At 50.1% G+C, this 9410-nt stretch overlaps 1 long non-coding RNA gene across 1 annotated transcript in view; it reads right to left on the minus strand.

The window, feature by feature from the left end:
* The window catches only part of LOC146596217 (uncharacterized), a 2525-nt gene extending 1914 nt beyond the window's left edge, over positions 1-611 (minus strand). The window contains exon 1 of the long non-coding RNA XR_014895787.1: positions 442-611. This is a non-coding gene — a long non-coding RNA (uncharacterized LOC146596217). The remainder of the gene's footprint in view (positions 1-441) is intronic.
* Between the last annotated feature and the right edge of the window lie 8799 nt (positions 612-9410).

The following is a 9410-nucleotide window of genomic DNA, read 5'->3' on the forward strand; positions in this document are numbered from 1 at the left end:
GCGGCAGCGCCCGCCGGCCGCGCTCGCGGTGGCTCGGTGCCTGCCGCCAAAACACTCACCCGGGCCAGGAATAACCAGGGCAGACCCGATACTGGGCTTTTCTCTCCCAAAGCCTTGGAGTCTCTTCGGACGTGCCACCTGCTTGCAGGGCAGAGCACGTTCTTCACCGCRGCTATTTTCAACCGAAGCACCGGGGCGAAGCACCGGGCGTCCTTGGCGCTATTTTTGTCCTTATCATCTGCGCACAAGTAGTTCTGCGCCCTGTGCCGGGGCCGTCGCCGGTGGCAGCCGATGCGTCCCAGGCATCTGCAGCCACCCGCGGCGCCTGGCCCCGTCCCGCCGCCGCCGCGGTGACAGGCTCCAGGTGACCCTGCCGAGCGGGGAGGTTGGACTAGGTGGTCTGCAGAGGTCCCCGCCACCCTCACCCGTCCTGTGCTTCACCTGGCGAGCGGGGCTCGTCGTTTTTAATTGCTCCTCCCGGGCGTCCTCCTTGGGAGCGCACTGCGGTCCCTGAAGCTCTCCTCGGCGGCCTCCGTCTGCTGCTGCTCYGTTCGTACGCTCCTACCTAACGCCCGCCGCGCCTGAGCCTCGGAGCGGCCGCTCGAGGCGCGCCCGGCTTTCTGCCACGGACAGGAAGGGCAGCAGCACTTCGCCTCTGTTTGCGCTGCCGCGGTGCGCGGCAGATGGCAACGCTTTTGTGTCTTCACACTTCCAGCGATGTTTAATTACAGGGCCGTAAATAGCTGCTCGTGCGACTTGCGGTCGGATGCTCTTTCGTCGGGGCGGGGAGAACGAGGAGTAGCAAGAACATCCCGGGAACGCCCTCCCGTTCTTCCCGAGGGGCTGGCGCCGGCTCGGCGGCACCCAGAACGCTGCCCTGCACTGTGCTGAGCAAATACCGCCCCCAAAAACGCGGAAAATACTCCAACACATGCGTCTCGGTTTCCCACAGGTACCGGCTGGCTTTAGTGTTTAAACAGATCCCCGCGTTTATTTAAACGTAGTGTAACATTTATTTTATCAGAGATAATTATAGCTCAGTCCGTCAGGATTTAATTCCAGATGAAGATTTGTACGCCAGCCAGAATATTTGTAATACGGAAAAACGCGGGTTTGGACGACGCTGGGCCCGGTGGCAAGGCCTGAGCAGGCTGGGTGTCAGTCAGGTGCTTGTGAAACGTCACTGAAAACGGCGATCTCCTGACGATCCGATTTATCCCCGTGAGGGATCGTGTACATGCCCTGTTTCCCGGCCGTGTTAAGGCTGGTTCGAATGAGAAGCACACCAGCAGCCTTGCTTTCCGACTGGCAGCTGCAGCCCCTCGTAGTATTATTTTGATGGAAAAGTAAAACGATCACTGGCATCTTGATGTATGCTCACTACCACGTGGAAAGCGTATTTTTTCCGGAGCAAAAGCYTGGAGGAGGAGAGGGTACGAAGGTGGGCGCAGGTTCCCGGGCGCCCGAGCGGCAGCGGGCGGCAGCGCCGAGCACGCGTCGCGCTCCGCTTTCCCGGCTGTGCGCCGGGCGCGAGCGCGTGGGCTGCTCCGGCTTTATTACGGCTGTCCTTCCTTTTGCATCACGGAGAGAGCTGCGCTTCGGGTTTGCGGCCACTGACTCTGACCTCACCGYGTCTTTTTGTGCTTAAGCGATTGCGTCATTCATTTTCAGGAGGGAAAGCAGGATTTGCCTGCTCCAGAGCAGCCGTCAGCCGCGGGCCGCGCACCTCGCGCATCCCAAGGGTGCCTCGGGGCAGTCAGATGCAGGGAGAAGTCGGGACGGCAGCGCCGCCGGCTGCAGAGGCGCCGGCAGCTCTCCGTCAGCGTCTCACGCGGCTCGGGCCCCGTCCCCGGCGCGGGGCGCGGCGCGGCGGCCAGCGAGGACGCTCGCGCTAGCGTTTCTCGGCAAACCTCCGAGCGCGCGGCCGTACCCCGAACGCCAGCGGCGCCTGGGAGAGGGGGAGAGCCGAGGCCGTGCCCGCGGGCGCTGCGAGCGTGGGCCGCCGCGGTTAGGCGGGGAGTGAGCGCTCTTCGACTGGGCGGTTCTCCATTCATGGGCTTTTCTTGGAGAAATTCCGCTAACTGCCCTGTTAGATCAACTTGCAGTATTAATTGGTAATGCTTTCATATTTTGACACCTCATGAAAATCCTAACGTGATCGTAAGATCCTACTTACTAAAAATATGATTTGCAGAGTGTGTTACTGAAAAAAAGTGTTTCTTCAGCAGTGAACGTGTTTTACGTGCTTTGTAGGCCCCTGCCGCTGGCCTGTGCCTGTGGCGGCCGGGTCCCGCGGTTGGCTTTCACGCTGCTGTGGCCGAGCTCAGGCTGAAGAGGCCACCTTAGGTTTTAAGACAAATACATACATTTGTGTTAGGCTTGCATTAGAAGGATTAAATTACTCAAGGGATTTGAGCCAGGTTTTTGCTAAATCCCTAGTGTTATTGTTCAAAACCATTTTCGTTTCACTAAGGCATGTCTCAAGTTTCAGAACAACTGGGCTTTGAGATTTTTTCCCCCCTTTTCTGCAAAAATTTAATTTGGCGACCACTGTAAGCACTGATTCAACTAACATAATGCATTAAAAAATGAYGACCAAAAATATAAATATCCCTTACATATAAAAAAGTTATTTTATATAGAAATCCTTTGTATTTACATATATATCTCATATATGTATCTGTATATATATGTATTTATCCCTTAGGTACATAAAAACTATACATGTATGTATGTATTCCATCTGAACATAAGAAAATGTCCTTGGGAGGAAGTAATGTTTTCCAAGCTAAATAAGAAGGCAAATGCGAAGTCCCAGGCTCCCGCTCGGCAGTTTGGAAATCTCCCTGCCCATCCCTGCACTAGTGAAGGCGTCACGCTCCTGGCGGGCGAGCTCCGGTCGCGAGAGCGCGGGAGAACATCGTCCTTCCCGGGGACTGGGAAGAGGAAAAACTGCATCCGTGCAGTTTGCATCCGTGCTCCTGCCCTTTGAAATGTGGTGGGGAAGCACGCGTGCTGGGGAGGCGTCCCCGCGGAGCAGCCGCTGCTGAGCAGGGGGCCGAGGACCTCCAGCTCCTGGAGGCGCTGSGCTGGCAATTAAAATCTGCTGGAGCCATGCAGAATTTTTCTTCGTTTTCTCTTAGTGGAAAAAAGTGCCCAGCTCCAGGTGGTTTCCCCCCAGAATCGTGAGGAGTCCCTGGGGATCGCTGCGGTGTCCGCCGAGGCCGGACAAGGCCCGCTCCCAACCCAGGAGCTCCGGTGTGGTTCGCTGCGTGTTTCCAAAGCCTTAGYGTCCTTAGCAAATTTGTACTGGTTCCCGACGGAAATCCGGAAAGGTAAAAACGCTCTCAGTTCCTAAAGAATGCAAAATAGTAAACCCAAACATTTCATCATGTATTTCTATAAGACTGGAGCAGAAATCTTAGAAGAGACATTATGGCAATTCAGTGTCTTTAAGTCTTGTTCCACCAAGAAGAGTGAAGAAGAGCTTAAAGAAGAAGAAGAAAAAAAACAGTGAAGGGCAATAACCCAGTACTTCTCAGCTTTTAAAATGAGGCTAACTTTTGCCTACCTAGGATATTGGATCCAGCCCTAGGGACCTAGGGACAGCTATGCAAAAATCTCCTTTTAAATTACTCGCCGCAGTGGCGGCAGGAGGCCTCCTCTTCCCGAGGCTGGGGAAGACCTGGTGTGAAGAGTCTGTGAGTGCTGATGCTCTTGTTTCCTCCTCCCTTTGCTTTCCATAGACAGCGTTAGCATGTCTCTCCTTCTCCTTGCCAACSGAACAGGTTGCATTGAAATTATCTCCTAGATATTTGATTTCAAGATACATAAGCCTGGACAGGTTCAAGGGTAACAGAGGCGTGAAGTATGGCATGTCAAGAGTTTAATTAAACAGGGAATGATGCAGAGTCCCTCTGATCATTGAGAGGGTAACTCAAGAGGGTAGGCTCTTAAAACAGGTAATTACAAAACATTCCCTTCCTATATTGCAAAAGAAAAAAATGAGTCTATTCATCTATCATCTGCTTAGCACCAAGGTTTGTAATAAATATGAGCAACTCGTTATCAGGTTGAAATATGATTGCTATCTTCTCAATTCTTTAATCGTAAAAAATGGAACTTTCAGAAAATCAATCTTGTTACGTATTTCAATGCAGAAATATTTTTAAAATGTTAATTACCTCGCAGCAGTGTAAAAATATCTGTACAGTAAAACTGCAAATAATAAAGAATAACATCTGCTACCCAGGAAGACAGCAGGACGCCGATTACCCCGCCTCGCTTGTACTGGCTCAGATCAAAGGAGTCAAACGTGCCGGGATTAGAGGGGCTCAAACACATTACGCAGCTCGTTGTTTTAGGTAGAGACCTCGACTGCACGCTGAGCGGTGATGCGGCTGCTGAAGAACGAAGCGCAACGCCCAAGAACGCTGTTCATCTGGCCGTGGAGCCAGCGGGCCCAAGCGCTTCCCAGCCCTCGGCCAAGGAGCGCCGGGCCAGCGGGGAGGTGCCGGGCTCGCTGCCGGGGCTCGCGCCGCCGCGCCGCTGCGATGTGCCGCCTCGGCCAGCTCCACCTTTTTGGAGAGTTTTAGGTTTTGCGYTTGTTTCGCAGAAGGACAGCGGGCGCATCTTTGTCCGGGGAGTTGCACCAGCTTGCAGGAGCTGCCCGGCGCGACGAAGCCGCGTTCATCTGCTACCCGACCGGCAGGCCGGGAGGGGAACTGCAAACTCTGTCAACTTAATTCAATTACTTTGCTATGCAGTTTTCACCCACAGCATCTCAAAATGTGCTGGAGTGTGGGGAGAAACTGATGAGAAATTTGTTTTTTAATGACTGAAGTCTTCGAAATGAAGATTACAATGCTTTCCAGGCACAGCCAGCGCCTCATTGCTTTAAGTTAAGGCATACTGAATATAAATTKAAGCAAAAGTGTATAAATGTTTTGCATAGACCAAAATGAGGAACTGTGCATGTGGCTATTTGGTAAAACAATTATACTTGAAAAATCCGGCCCACCACAATGAAGGAAGGTGGATATATAGGATATATGGAAGTCGTGAAATATTGTATACATCGTATCACGTGCTGCCCCGTAGTGCTTTATTGCAAACAGTGACATGACAACAGTCAGGTGTGCAGCTGTCAGGACGGCAGCTTTTTGTTCTTATTTTTATGTTGTATAGCAGRGAACAAATGTGGGGGGAAAATGTAGAAAAGATGAGCAGCTGTTAATCAAAATCAGATTTTTGTTTCCACCTTAGGGTGTAATGCTGTTATGACTTTTGAATATAAATAATACAAAGCAAGCGAACACTTGGAAGGAAACGGCCTCTGAATTTGATTATGTATACATGAGGCTGCAGTGGCATTCRCTCTATAGATCATAATACTAAGGTAGATGTGGGTAGAAAGCTAAAACTCCACATGGAACGCCAAAATCTGCCTATAAAGGCTCCTAAAATATTGATGTCCTTATCTGGCTTTGGATAGTTCATCAGTAAAGGCAGTACTGTGGCTATTCATTTTGTTTTATATTTATCCATATTATCYGTTGGCAGTTCCTTGAGGCAGCAAAAATTTCCAGATATAAATCTTTTCTGTTAGCTTGTTGAGGAATACGGTGTGCTTTGGATCTGTTAGAAAAACACACAAATAACAAACAGCTCTGTTGTTCTTCTGATTAGGTTTGTCGTTCTAAACAACCACAGAGATATTGTTAGTGATATTAGAAAAATACAGCATGCATGGGCATGTATATTAAAACTCAAAGATAAATGTAACACAGTTTATGAATATTGTTACCATAAAGATGTTAGCAAGCGAGCCCAGAAAGCTTTTGTCGTGATCATGATGTCTGAGTTCGGTAGCAGGAGGGAAGACGTCAGAGGATTTTGCGCAGGAGAGCAGCTGCAGGTCTCCAGTGTCTAAACACGCCGCTTGCATCGCTCTGGTTGATTCGCACGTACGTTTGCAGCCTGCGGGCCCCCGCCCGGATGCCGGCCTGCCTCTTCGCTACCATCGTTGCTAGCCGTTCCAAGAAGTTGATTTTTTCCTGTTACCCTGACCGGTTTCTGTTTCTGGAGAGCTTCCTCTCGGAAGGGCCGGGGAAGGCAGCCGCGCCGGCGGCGCGAACCCGGGGCTGCGCCAGCCTCCGGCGGCGTTTTCCCGGCCAGCTCTGAGTCCGGGCCCGGAGCCGTGCTTGTGCTCTTTCCCCCTCGGTTTGGCCTGGAGGAGACCTCGCGTGATGCTGAATTTGGCGTCAGCAAGCTGCACCAGCAGCAAAGACGTCGCGCGGAGTCGGTGGCGGTGGGACGGCGTCCGCGGGAGGACCTGGGCTGCAGTGCTGCCTCCGCTCAGAAAACTGCGGAGCCTTCGGGGGCTGTTTGGGGTTTCTTTTAGCTGGCAGCTCGAAGTAACGAACGAAACGCGGTTATATTTAGAGCTATGAATAATTCTGTGGCGTGAATGAAAGAACGAGTCACGTGAGACCCGCACAAAAAGTCACGCGATGTCTGCAAGTACGTTTCTCCGCCTGGGTGTTGGGTTTCCTTTGGGAAACAGGGCAATTATTCATTTSTGCACGAGTCATCCACATGCAAAAAAACTATAAAAAGATAGAAACCTCTTATTCTCATACATAGATAATAAGCAAAGTTAGAAATACCTAATGATATTTACATGTTTCRTACATTTGGGGCTTAAGACTTCTTCGATCTCGCCTTTTTCCTTCCCAGTTCTCTCTCGCTCTATTTTACTTGGAGTATAGGGATTGGACCTGGGCAGTATGAATTTACTTAACTAGATGTCAGCTAAAAAATCTTKCCCCTTATTGCTGTGGGGGTTGTGTATTGTTTAGCTTTTGTATCAAAACTAAAGAATTGAAAACAGAATGATGACTTAATGCTTTATTCATTCAAAAATATTTTATATAATTAAATTAAGTTATGGCCTGATAAGAGAAAGATGTCAGGRAAGATTACAAAAAATACCCCTTGTCTATCTAAATTCAGAGCTGTCAGTAAATCATAAATTAGCTTCTCATGATGGAAGAWACATTTCAGGATTTCTTCTACTTGTAAAAGCGTTGGAATGACGTAATACATCAGGCTACAGACTCCCAGTCTGATTTGCAGTGAGTATTTCATGCAGTGATAATCTGTCCTAGAAAATCCCGAATAGAGGTCCTCTTTCCACCATGGACCTGGCCACTCATGAGTCACTGTACAGGGAAACCAGTGCTCCTCTGGTCCTTCTGGTGGTGGCCTTCACACTATGGAAGATGTGGTTTGATTTTGTTTGGTATTCATTTAATACGTATAAAGAGCATCTCTCCACGTCACGTTCTGGAGAAAACTGTCTCTAGTCTAGACCTGGTTCTTGTTCTTCTTGCTGCAGGGTTCTCCTGGTGCAGTGTGGACGGGACGGTGCCTCTCAGCACGCTCCGTGGAGCGGGGCTCATCCCAGATGTGGCCGGAGGGTCGGATGCAGATCYGTAATGCCCATCCGTGAGCGCTCAGCAAACCGATGCTTGGGAACGCCTCCCTCTGTCTCCTCTGTCCAAACAGCTCGCTCAACTCTCCATCCGTTTGCATAACTCAGGCCGTGTTCCCCGTGTACGTTAAAAACGGTTAAAACAACCTATCACCACTATTTCAGAGAGAGGAAAACAGTGCAAGGGCCGGGTATCACRTCTGCCCTGCTCCCAGGCGAGCTGTCCCGTGCACCCCAGAGCAGCCCAGCACCCTGATGAGCAGGAGGCTCATCACCTCCGCTTCTCCCACCTGGAGATTGCTCAGGCCCAGCTCGTTAGCAGGCACAGCTCATTAGCAAGCCCAGCTCCTTATAAGCCCAGCTCTTGCCTAGCTCTAGTTCTTGCTTAGGCCTGCTGGTGGGGCTGGCTGGAAGGGGGCAGCCTTGGGTGCTTCCAAGTTTGTTTTTGGGTGCCATGGGCTGTTGCTGGAGCCAGGTGAGTGTGCAGTGGCTGGTGATAGAGCAGTCCCATGGACGGTGCTCCCTGGGGGTGGCAGCCCTTGGGTGGCCTGCAGCTGGACCAGCTCTGCTGGCCTTGGGGCTTGCACTTGAGAAGAGAATGAACTCAGCAAAGGCTTGAGAAGGTGGAAAGTGTTGCTAAAGCAGCATTTCCCTGAGGTGTTTATAAGTGTGATGGTGGTAATGCCTGGCCTGAGGAGTGCATCCTGCAATGTGTTGGGCATGGCYAATGCCACGAGCTGGGCGCTGAGGGTACACATAGTGTTGTCTCCAAGTGTTGGTGCTCCCTGGTGGAACAGTGCTGTGTGCATGCAGTATCCCTCAGCATCAGAAGCTCTGCCTTAGGGGATTTCCTAGTTTATCTGCTGTTCAAACATGAAATCCTTCTAAGGGCTCTCAATTACTGGAAAAAATGGTGTGCCTTGCTGGTATTTTGATGTGCCCTGGAAGCTGACCCCACGTGAGGAGGTGGTATATGGCTGAGTGATGCTGATAGTGTAGTGCTGCTTGCCAAAGACCTACTCTGAGTTCGTGTGCCTGCTTCACTGCCCCATCAGATACAGGATTTTTGTAGTAATTCATAATCCCTTGAGCATAACTAGGGCTAACATGACTAATGGTACACCATGACTACTGAGGGGTTGGTGTGTAGGATGGGGAATAGGGTTGGGAATATGCCAACAAAACAGGTTTGTGCAATAGGAATTGCTGTTTCCTTAGGATGTGGGTGTAGGTGCCTGCWGAAAGGAAAGCATGCTGAGCTATGGTGACATTTCTTGGCTTCAGTGTGTACTGAACATGTACTCTGATCCTACCATGGGCTCAGACCCTGTGCTGGCAGTGCCTTCCTGGACAAGAAAGTAACTGGGAGTTTCCTAACCTGTCCCTTAAATGAGAGGCACAGCTAGAAGTGGTCTCCATGCCTGGCCCTGGCTGTGTCAGTCCCTAGTATGTCCACTTTCCATAGTCCAATGTTCATAGAAATTCAAAAAATTATGGCAGTGGAAGGAGCAGCTGCAAGCATAAGAATACCCATGAATGCTTCAGCTTTGTGAAGCTTATTAAAAAAGGTGTTAATGCAAGTATTAAGTATTTGAGTATGAAATACCTGTAAATGACAAGTTACACCAATTCTGGAGGAACTTTAGAATCGTATGTTCTTAGTGCTTTTTTCCAAGCCATGTTTAACACTTGCTTCCCTTCCACCATTTCCCCAGTGGGTGCCCTTCTCCCAGTGCATGTTCTAGRGCTGCACCTCCACTAGCTTCATCTATTGCTTGTAAGCTGTTTCTCCATGGCGGCTAGCCTGATTTCTGGCTCTGTGTGRAAAAAAATAAAAATTTAAAAAATTAAAAAAAAATGTCATGTGGAAGGCAAATATTCATCTTAATGTTGCWGTCAAAGAAATGGCTTTCTT

The sequence above is a fragment of the Rhea americana genome, unplaced genomic scaffold (genome assembly GCF_003343005.1).
Source record: "Rhea americana isolate MKP2758 unplaced genomic scaffold, rheAme1 scaffold_206, whole genome shotgun sequence".
NCBI classification, from domain to species: domain Eukaryota; kingdom Metazoa; phylum Chordata; class Aves; order Rheiformes; family Rheidae; genus Rhea; species Rhea americana.